General features: G+C 44.6%; 1 long non-coding RNA gene across 2 annotated transcripts in view; it reads right to left on the bottom strand.

The window, feature by feature from the left end:
- Positions 1 to 7519, bottom strand: part of LOC146866412 (uncharacterized) — a 247663-nt gene extending 240144 nt beyond the window's left edge. The window contains exon 1 of one of the 2 annotated variants that reach the window (XR_014976802.1): positions 7446 to 7519. This is a non-coding gene — a long non-coding RNA (uncharacterized LOC146866412). The remainder of the gene's footprint in view (positions 1 to 7445) is intronic. The other variant, XR_014976801.1, reaches the window with a different exon arrangement.
- Positions 7520 to 9707: the final 2188 nt, after the last annotated feature.

A 9707-nucleotide genomic window follows, 5' to 3' on the forward strand; every position in this document is an offset into this window, starting at 1 on the left:
CGGATGGTCTGCATCAGAAGATATGCCCAATATGGGCGCTGGGAGAGTCTCCTTTCAAAGATTCATCACATGTTGACGAAAATTCTTATAGTTAGTTTTTTTTATTTTCAATTTGAGAAGGAACTTTGAGGGTGTCATTAAGAGTACTAAAGTGACTTACTGTTCTGATGATGGACGCCCAGGTGGATTCACGCAATTGTTAACCTGTGTGTTGGCTGCTAACCTAAACAATGTTGTCAGTGCCTCTCTTAGAGATGTTCATTATCTGAGTTAACTTTAAAAATGCATTTCTAGATCTAACAATGTTTTTCAGATCTTGCCCCATCACCACATCCCGTGAGAGGAGCAACCTAAAGAGGAATTCTTAGACAGGTTCAGCCAGGGAGCCACTGATGTTGTTGGCAGACATCCCCGCAAGCCTCAATGAAAGAATGAAGAAAGGCTTATGTTGTGGACTCTAGCACCCGACAAGGGGTCAACAAGTGGAAGAAGGGAATGTGTGACCCAGATACAGACCAGATAGTCGCAATGTTGTGCAAAGTCATCATCTCAGGGGCTGGGGATCAACTGAGAAATATCTCTGAGGCAGAGTCTGCTATCTCTAGGGAACTTTGCCCAGATAAGGGCCTATCCCCTAAGGAATGCATACGTATGATCCACCAAGGCTGGCCTTTGTGGCTGGTGTATACCAAAGCAGTCTTTCTTGCCCAATAGGTCACAGCAGCAGACCTCTATAAGTTTGTATAAAGGAGCATGAGTTCTGTGTCCCTTTTCAAGCACCGCTCAAGTGAGGTATAGCTGTTCCTGAGTCCTTCATGAAGTCAGGGCCTTACCGACAACTGCATTTACCCACAGCGTCTTACCCAGTGAGCACTCTTCTAGATTGATACACTCCGATCTCTAGGGATTGGGGTGGAACAATAGGGCATGGATCCTTCTTCAGTAGAGTGGGTAGTCTATTCAGCCCTATATGCTCTGCCTTGGCCTTGAAAAAGAAAATTCAGAATCTATGACGGGGACATGAGCTTCATTTCTATCGACTTGCCCGAAGCCAGGGGTTTTACAGTTCAGTACTCAGTCCTAGGGAAGAGAGACATATCCCATATGGTCTACCAAAGTTAAGCAGACCCTTTTTGGAACCATAAAAGGTCCTAGTAAGGGGTGACCTTTGCAGAGAGATAACAGTAAATGTGTTCTGCCATGAATCAAAGGTATGCATCGCCATCAGCACTTACCCAATGGAAGAGGTCAGCTCATGTAATGAGATTAAATTCCCTGGGCTGTCAAGCTGCCACTTGGGGAGTCTTGGGGTCTGTATATTGGTATTGGGCAACATTTAGGCTGGAAATGCAGTGGTAAGAAACAATTTGCACCCCTAGGAGCTGGGAATGTGTGGTGTTGCTATGGCAGACATTAAAGCAGCTGCAAATCCCAGAGGCTGAGTGAAGAACCACCCATGAGCATGTTGCTCAGTATTTTCAGGTCTCCCAGAAGAAGTACTGGAAAGAGTTTTCTTCGCCGGATGTTGCTGAAGCAGTTTTCATTTGTCCAGGAGAGCAGACAGGATTTGTGGGTGCTCACTGACGTACTGGTAGGAAAGTATGTGATGCCACAGCTTTACATTAATAGTTCAGTGGTAGGTAGAGTGCATCTACAGCCGGCAAAATGGCACAACAATCGTAGACTACGAAAATCTTTGGCATTAAGTTGTTGATACACTGGAAATTGTAGACTGGAAAGCCTTCTGATTTGTTAAGTTGTGGTGAACTGAAAACCATAATGCTGGTGTCAATAAATGATTCATATCACTGGTTTCAAGAAATGATTGCTGTTACAATGATGTAATGAAGCAGAGTTAAGTAAATCTTTGAGGCTTACAGTCGATTCTTCAAATGCTAAAATGTCACATTGCTGATAGGGACATCTTAAGGATTTTGGGGGCCCTGGGACAAACGTATTTTGGGGCCCCTGTTGGGAACACCTTTGAATTTATGATCCAATTTCAGCTCTTTCAAATCCTCTCTGGCCAGGACACTGAGAGTGCACAGGCACACTCATGCAAATTCTAAATGTGTTTACATATAATATTTGGGGATAGTGACGTGTTTTCAATATTGTAACACAGCAGCAACTTACTAACATTACCACAAATAATCTGTGTGACCCCTCCCATTTCTCATATGTGAGGTCCCGTTTTGATCTAAAAGAAAGATTTTATGCTTGTTGCATGTAACATAGACACAAAATTTCTCTGCAAAATGTATGTAATAGACTCACACATCGCCCACATTAAAAACAAATTAAAAGAAAACTGTATTTGAAACAATCGGTCTAAAAATAATCCAAGGTCACCAGGGAAAAATTCTCTGCAGAACACAGCTGGTTCTATCAGTCCCCCCCCCCCCCCCGCCCCAAAAGTTTGGGGCCCCGGTCCACAGACCACTTTGCCCATGCCTTAAAATGTCTCTGTTGCTGATGATTCCTTTGCACATGCTTGGCTTGTTCATCTGATGTGTACACGTTGCCTTTCTGTATCAGTAATCAAGCATACAGTCTAAATTCACTGGCTGAGCATAGTCTGCACCCATATATTTCTTTGTTGTTGTACTATGTAATGCACAAGATAGTGTAACCCTGAGAGAGTGGATGCTGTAATAGGTCAAAACTCAGGTTAATAACCATGTACCAATTGAGGTGGGAGGTGAGTCCTAGGTCTGGGGCCAGCTAACTCACTATCTTTGTTGTTACAGGTCTCCTTCCCCGCGGACCCTTCCCCTAGTCCCTTCCCTCACTATCTGATAATCCCAGCTTTATTAGCAAGCAGAGTCATTGGTGCCTTGAGGTGAGGTCCTTGAGCATTGAACTGATCCCGCGGGCTATTGGCCCAGCGATGGACTTGACATTTTCGGTCAGTCCTCGTGCATGTAACTGCTAAATGAACTGGTCAGTCTCAGTAGGCTTGACGTTATCCAATGAGGTGATGAATGTGAAGCCCTGGCAGTCCCCTGATGCTCTGGAAAACTCACAAGCTGGTTGCACTTTATGGTGTATATCAATGAATCAAAGGAACAGACGGGCCTGCAAAATGTATCTGTTGCGCAGTCTGGCGAAGAAGGAGGAGCTGGAGTGGTAAAAATGGGGAGGAGAAGGGAATGCAAAAGAGGACTAGAGAGAAGTAGAAATGGATACAAGTGAGCGGGTAGTAGAGGGTGGAGAGTGAAGGAGGTGAGTTAGAACAGAACAAAAGTGAGAGACCAGTATGGGGAGGAAGGGAAAGACATGGAAAAAGAGGGGAAGAAACGGGAATAGCGTAACAATTGAATAGAAAACAGTGGAAGAGTGAGTGGGCTAGGAAGGAGGACAGTGAGAGAGGTCGAAGAGAGGGGGCGGAAGGGAGGAAGGATTGGACGTGAGTGTGAGCAGAGGCGAAAGAGAAAAAGAGGGAAGAGGGGGAGAAAGAACAGAGAGTTGGAGAGTTGAAGAGAGGACTTTGTGGAAAGTAGAGAAGAGGGCGAGGAAGGTGTGCTGGGAGAGAGGCAGAAGAGAGGGACATATCTCACTTGAGCTGTGCTTCAACAAAGACACAAAACTCATGCTCCCTTATTCCAACTTAATAGAGGCCTGCTGATGAGGGAAAGAAATTTAGGAGGGGAGTGAGAGCTGAGGATAGAGTGAGAAAGTGGAAGGGAAGTGCGAGCAAAGAGTTGGGCAGAGAAGAGAGAGGGAAAGAGGGAAAAATAGAGGATGATGGTATGAATTTGAAATAGGAAAAAGGGGAAGGAAGCTAAGATGGGAGTGAGGGTAAAAGAGGAAATGAGAAAAGGGTAGGGGTGAGGGCAAGGAGAGCTGAGAATGGAACATGCCCGGCATAAATAATAGTGAATAGGGTTAAATGTATTGATTGATGATACCGGTGATATTGTACATACACCATATAACTAGGAGCTGACAAAAATGATACAACTGGTAGAGAGGAGAACTCGTTTTTTGTGGATTTAAATAGGTTTTTGACAGAGATAGTATTTAGTCTCTGCTCAAAGCACAACTATTGCAAAAGAGGCATGTGGTACCCCAGAATACAAACTACTGACACCGACCATCAGCCCATCTGTGGCTTGGAAAAGAAGGGCTATCCTGTTTGTCTATGATTGGAGGTACACTTTGAGTGCACCATCGACCTGGCAACCACACAGGATGACCCAGAAAAATTGAAATGTGATAAACAGCCGGCTATTCAGTGTTGCACGCCCTTACATCTAACGTTTTTCAGTTTCAGTTAATAAGTAATATGAGTTTGCGGATTATTGTGTTTCTGTGATCTGTTATTGCCACACCACCTGCTGCCAATACTTCCTCTTTCACTACATCAACCTCTTTACTGTTAAGGACACCGCCTAATCTCACGTTTCAGTCCCTTGTGACTCTAATTATAGTAGCAGCATGTGTATACGGGACTTCCTCTTACTAAATAGGTTGTTCTCACCACAGGGTCATTTAAACTTCACCATCTGTGTTGTGGTATCTAGGGTTATTTGGGGTGACACACGTCGTGAATAGCAGTTATTGCACCTGTTCATGGACATGAAGCATTTTAAATTAAAACAGCTTGTTGCTAGTTTTCGTAGTACTGCTACTTGCTGTAATTTAGAATTCTTAAAACCACAATTGATACTTTTTAAAACTCTGTTTTAAAATCCCTTTACCTTTAAAGCAATGCACAGCATCAGATTACATTAGTGTATGTAATCAACCAACATTAAACATTCTTCATAAATAATCACTTTAAGCAGAATACAAAAACTCTAATTTATTGGAATACAGAATTGTATGCTTCCTGACGCAGGGCTTGATTTAGTGTTTGGTGGATTGTGTAGTGTCCATCGGGACGGCGAGGACTTTACTTCCATCATTTTGATGATATGCCGTCCAGCAACTTGCCCCATTGGTCATCTTTGCGGCTGCCCGCGGTGTACGCTGTGTGCCCTCTTACGAGAGCAACCCCCTTAGTGCTGTCACCTGTACCCTTGCTCTATTCGTTGAGACCACCCCCATGGGAGCCCCTTTTTTCCAGCGCTAACCCATGTCATTTCCAGCACTTGGAGCGGGGGGGGGCTGAGGCCAGATATTTGTCCCTGTCCCACCCAGGTGCAGGCCTCTTTGCTTCCTGTTGGAAACGCTGTCACCCACCCTATGCCATACATACCCAGCGTGCCAGCGGCAGAGTCTTGCTTCCTGTGCATAGCTTGTTAATTGTTTATAAGGGTTGCAGGCAGAGTTACAGGGTCAATGGCAAACCCCAGGAGTCTTTACAGCAGGACCCTTGGATGTAAGTGCCGGCGCCCAATTAGTACTTCGGGTGGTTGCAAGCATGAGCAACCAAGGGCTGGTCTGGTTGACTCTCCGCCCCTAAAACGTTGTGAGTAATAATCCTGGACTGGCGATCCACGGTATTTAAGGGAGAAAAACTTCACAAATAAAATGGATGCACCGAATAGGTTGGACCACGATGCCGCTTGGCTCATCAGGCGGGTGGACAGCTTAGGTTACTCATCGCTGCCTGCCCTTGAATCGCACGTAAGTTAACCAACCACGTTGGCGAATTTAATTTATGAAATAAACCTGAACTAAGTGTTGTCTGATGTATTTAATTCCTTGTGTGCTAAGTAGACATGCAGCAATGTTGCTGAGGAGGATTTGACAATATCGGCCCTATGTACATTGAAGCGAACCACCGGTTTGGATGACTATCCACTACACTGTTGTAATTTTTTCATTTTTCAGAAACAAATTCCCTTGCTCTAGAAAGACAAAAAACAAATCACTTCCCACATCCTGGGAGTTTTCTCCCAGGGCATGGAGGTCATTGTTGTTTGTTCTTGTTTCTCACAGCAGGCTTTTCTTGGTGTTTAAAAAAAAGCATTATGCTGGGCACACTAAATAGGGTGGATGGTGTAATGTCCCTCCTCCAACAGCCTGTTCTCCGTTGGGCCATCGGAGGAAGTACTCAGTCAATGGATGCAATGGGGGCTCCATCAATGGAACACTTATGGTTCGCCTGTCTCTGAATGAGGCAGGCGGACCGAGGGTTCAGTGGGCAGGTCAATCTGTAGCATTTTCAACTCAGAATCCTGTGCACCAAACTTTACATCATACCCTTAGTATGCCATGTCATAAGTTTGACAAGAACTTCCTTCACAGGGATTAACTGTTTGTGACCAGTTACTCCTTCCAAGGTTAAAGTCATATGAAACAGAAACCATGTGAGAGGAGGCAGAGTAGTTGTGGCGTGTGCTAAAAAATCAGGTGCACTGAGATCCACGTAGCCATGTACACTACATTGGAGGGCATGGTCATTCAGTGCACTGTCAACTTAAACATCAGACAATAGGAGAACTTAATGGGGAGAGGATGTGGCTTAACGGCCAGGGTCGTAGACCTCGAAGGTGGGGAACCGGCTACTAGCCCTGGCAGGGACGCTCAGCCTCCTGTGATTCTGGGCCAATCCCTTAATCTCCCTGTGCCTAACAAAAATGAATGTGTCCATCTGTAACGCAACTGGTGCTCATGTAAAGCCCTCTGATACCTCCGGTTCTAGTTCGCGCTATTTAAAACTAAAAAAACCCATGTATGATGGAATCCCTTAAAACAAACCCTACTAGAAAGCATGGCAGATGTGGCTCTCAGTCAAAAAATGAAGTTTTCCAACACATGAACCCACACTGCAGAACAAACTATGCACATTTGCAACACAATGTGAAGTAAATCATGTAGCAATACATTTCCTAATGAAACACTGCTGTTCAAGGTCAAATATGGTCTTTGTGACAATATATCACCATCAACCAAGCAACAAATATTGGCCTGGCCGTGTTTGGTTTATGCAGCTTTTTAAAGGAAACCATCAAGGCTTTCTTACCTAAAAAACACTACAAACTACACCCGTAGATTGAAAAAAACAGAGGAAATATAAGAATTACAGGGTACTTGACAATGTCACTTCTCTAAGAAGAAGGGAGCAAAGCATCAAATGTATAACGCACCTCACAGTTCAATGTGCAAGTCTCTGAAGTGCCAATAAAAGCGATTTTATTAAGATATGTTACAAAATACACAGGAAATGTAAAATTTAACAAGGAATACTGACCAATTGCATCAATGACATAGCCAACCAATCTTGGGAAATATTGCAAAAAAATGCATTTCATCTGAGGAGCCCAGAATCTCCAAGAAATATTCCCTGCTCAACCCAACAGCACAGTGAGGACATAATAATATTCTTGCAAGGAAAAACAGGAGAATATCAGAGAGAAATTTGCAATTAGTCCCCAACACCAAACCCTTTAGCTCCATTCCACATACATTAATCTATACCCACCTTCAAGCATATGGAAGTGAACACAGCTATGAATTACATAATAGATGACAAGAGCAAATAAACGACCAACCTGCCAGCACAGCCAGACCCAACATCAAGAATCAAGACATTTCTCCCATCGGCTGCACTCTCACCCGTTGCAGTGTAACTCGCTCAGCTGTGTAGAATAACCCAGTGTGTTGTTGATTCTATCACAAGGCAAGTCTTTATTGTTTTAGTTAATTGAAACCATAAAAATGTTTACAAATGCACATGATATTTACTAAACTTCTTCTAAAATAGAGCTAAAGGATACATTCTTCCCGTTGTGCAATCGTCTCCTTGATATTTCACTATGCACTCAATAGTGCTAATAAAATACATAAAAAATACACGCCTGCTCCAGCGGATTGGAATGTGGGGAGTGCAAGTGAAGAAGCATTTATGAGTGAAATGTAAATCCCAACAATAAAACAACAGCTTAAATTTGAAGGTAGACAACCATCATTAGGGTTTGTTTTTCGGTTCTTTGACAATTTCCGACTAAGGACAATGGAAGGTCAAAGATCAATGGCCTGTTTGGATGGTCTGTTGCAAGTTTCCGTCAGCCAGAGAGGAGTACTTGGGCTGATCATGGCAGGCTATGTCTAAAAACTTTAAGAGTTTACAGTTTAGCTGAGGATCTCAGGGATTGAAACATGCTATTATGGCTTCCCTGCATGTACATATATTTTGTTTCATTAAAACAACGTTTTAAGTATTTTCGTCTAAAACTTTGCAGTCCTGGTCAAATACAGATCAGATCAGTGGCAGCCGGCATGGCTCACAGGAGACGGCGCTGGCGAGGGGGGTCATGGGTCTTGGTCGCTTTAGGGATCTCAATTACAACAACAAAAAGAAAGAAACTTACCTTGAGGCCGGGCCTCACATCTTCTCTGCTCCTGCTCTCCTGCCTACATCTCTCACAGGAAGAGGAGACGGGCAGCCAGGCTCCCTCCCCTAAGCCAATCACAACGCTGCAATCCATGGCACGGCGCTCAGCCAGGGGCTGTAGGGTTGGGCATGTTCTCCATGCAGGGTGTAATGCAGCCTGCATGGTGAAGGGGAAAGTGCGCATGACTGATTTGGGCGGCCCGAGAGGGCCTACCAAACAGTCATTGTACACTTAGGAGTAGGCAAACCACTCCTCCCCTGCACCAAGAACAAAGCAGCCCGCCCACTCCCCCGCCCGCAAAGCAGCAGGAAACAGCATAAAATGATAATAACGCCAAGTAATTATCATTTTATGTTTCTGCTTCCCACTGTTTAAAAGCAGTGGGGCGACGCTCCTCCGCCATAGCTGAGGAGCCGCCCCTGGATCAGATGTATAAGATCTTCTTTCTTATCATTACAATGTCTGCATAGTATCGGACCAGTGTATTTCCATGATGGCGTGGTCTCTAATGCTGGCATGTTTCCCTTACATAAAGAGAGAAATCTGTGTTTTATATGTAGTGGGAAATGAGTAGGCATGTATAGGGCAGCAGGCAGGTCGGTGTAATGCTTTATTACCATCCATGCATGTGAGCGAGTGCTGAACTTGTTTTTGTCCACTACCATGGAGATCATTTTTGTAGTTCTATCTGTTGCTCTTCTGAATATATCATATACGTTGCACCTGATGCCCATAGTTCCATGAGATCTAATTGTTTGATGGAAGTATACAGGTACTTATAGTGTTCCGATGACTGATTGTGTTGAAGTGTTGACCATAAGGCTTGATTTAGGCAATTAGGTGAAAGGCTGATTTTGTACCAATTTTTTACAGCTGACGCTCTTCTGGATAGATCCTGTTTAATGAGGCCAAATTCTAGGCGGATTTGTGCTGGAGAGGAGCTCTGCTGTAAATTGAATACTCTCCTAAATGTGGAGGGGCACAAGTGCGCTGTGGTGCTTCTGTGGCCACTTGGTACTTGGCGGTTATAAGATGGCGCTTGGCACACTCTAGTAGTCTTGACGTTTTCATGGGCGGCCCCACAACTTAAAACAATTCCCTCTGGCAGACAGCTCTCCGGGATCTATGGCTGGGAGCGGGGGGCAGCCAGTAGATCAGCGATCCCTCACTGGAGAGGGGAGTGGGGGCAGCTGGCTTGCTGGCTGTTGAAATATGTGGCCCGGGACATGCCCCCATCGATACCCAGCTCACCAGTTCGCGTACAAACAGCCTGGCTCGCTGCTGCTGCACGCCGTGCCCTGCTCTGACTTACGCTCTACGTCTCTGTGATAAGCGTCTCAGTGGCTTCCCAAATCCCAAGAGTAATGCGAAATAAAGATCAAAGAAGGGATGTAAGCTTGATGTGCTAAGGTTAGTGCC

The sequence above is a fragment of the Triturus cristatus genome, chromosome 2_1 (genome assembly GCF_964204655.1).
Source record: "Triturus cristatus chromosome 2_1, aTriCri1.1, whole genome shotgun sequence".
Taxonomy (NCBI): domain Eukaryota; kingdom Metazoa; phylum Chordata; class Amphibia; order Caudata; family Salamandridae; genus Triturus; species Triturus cristatus.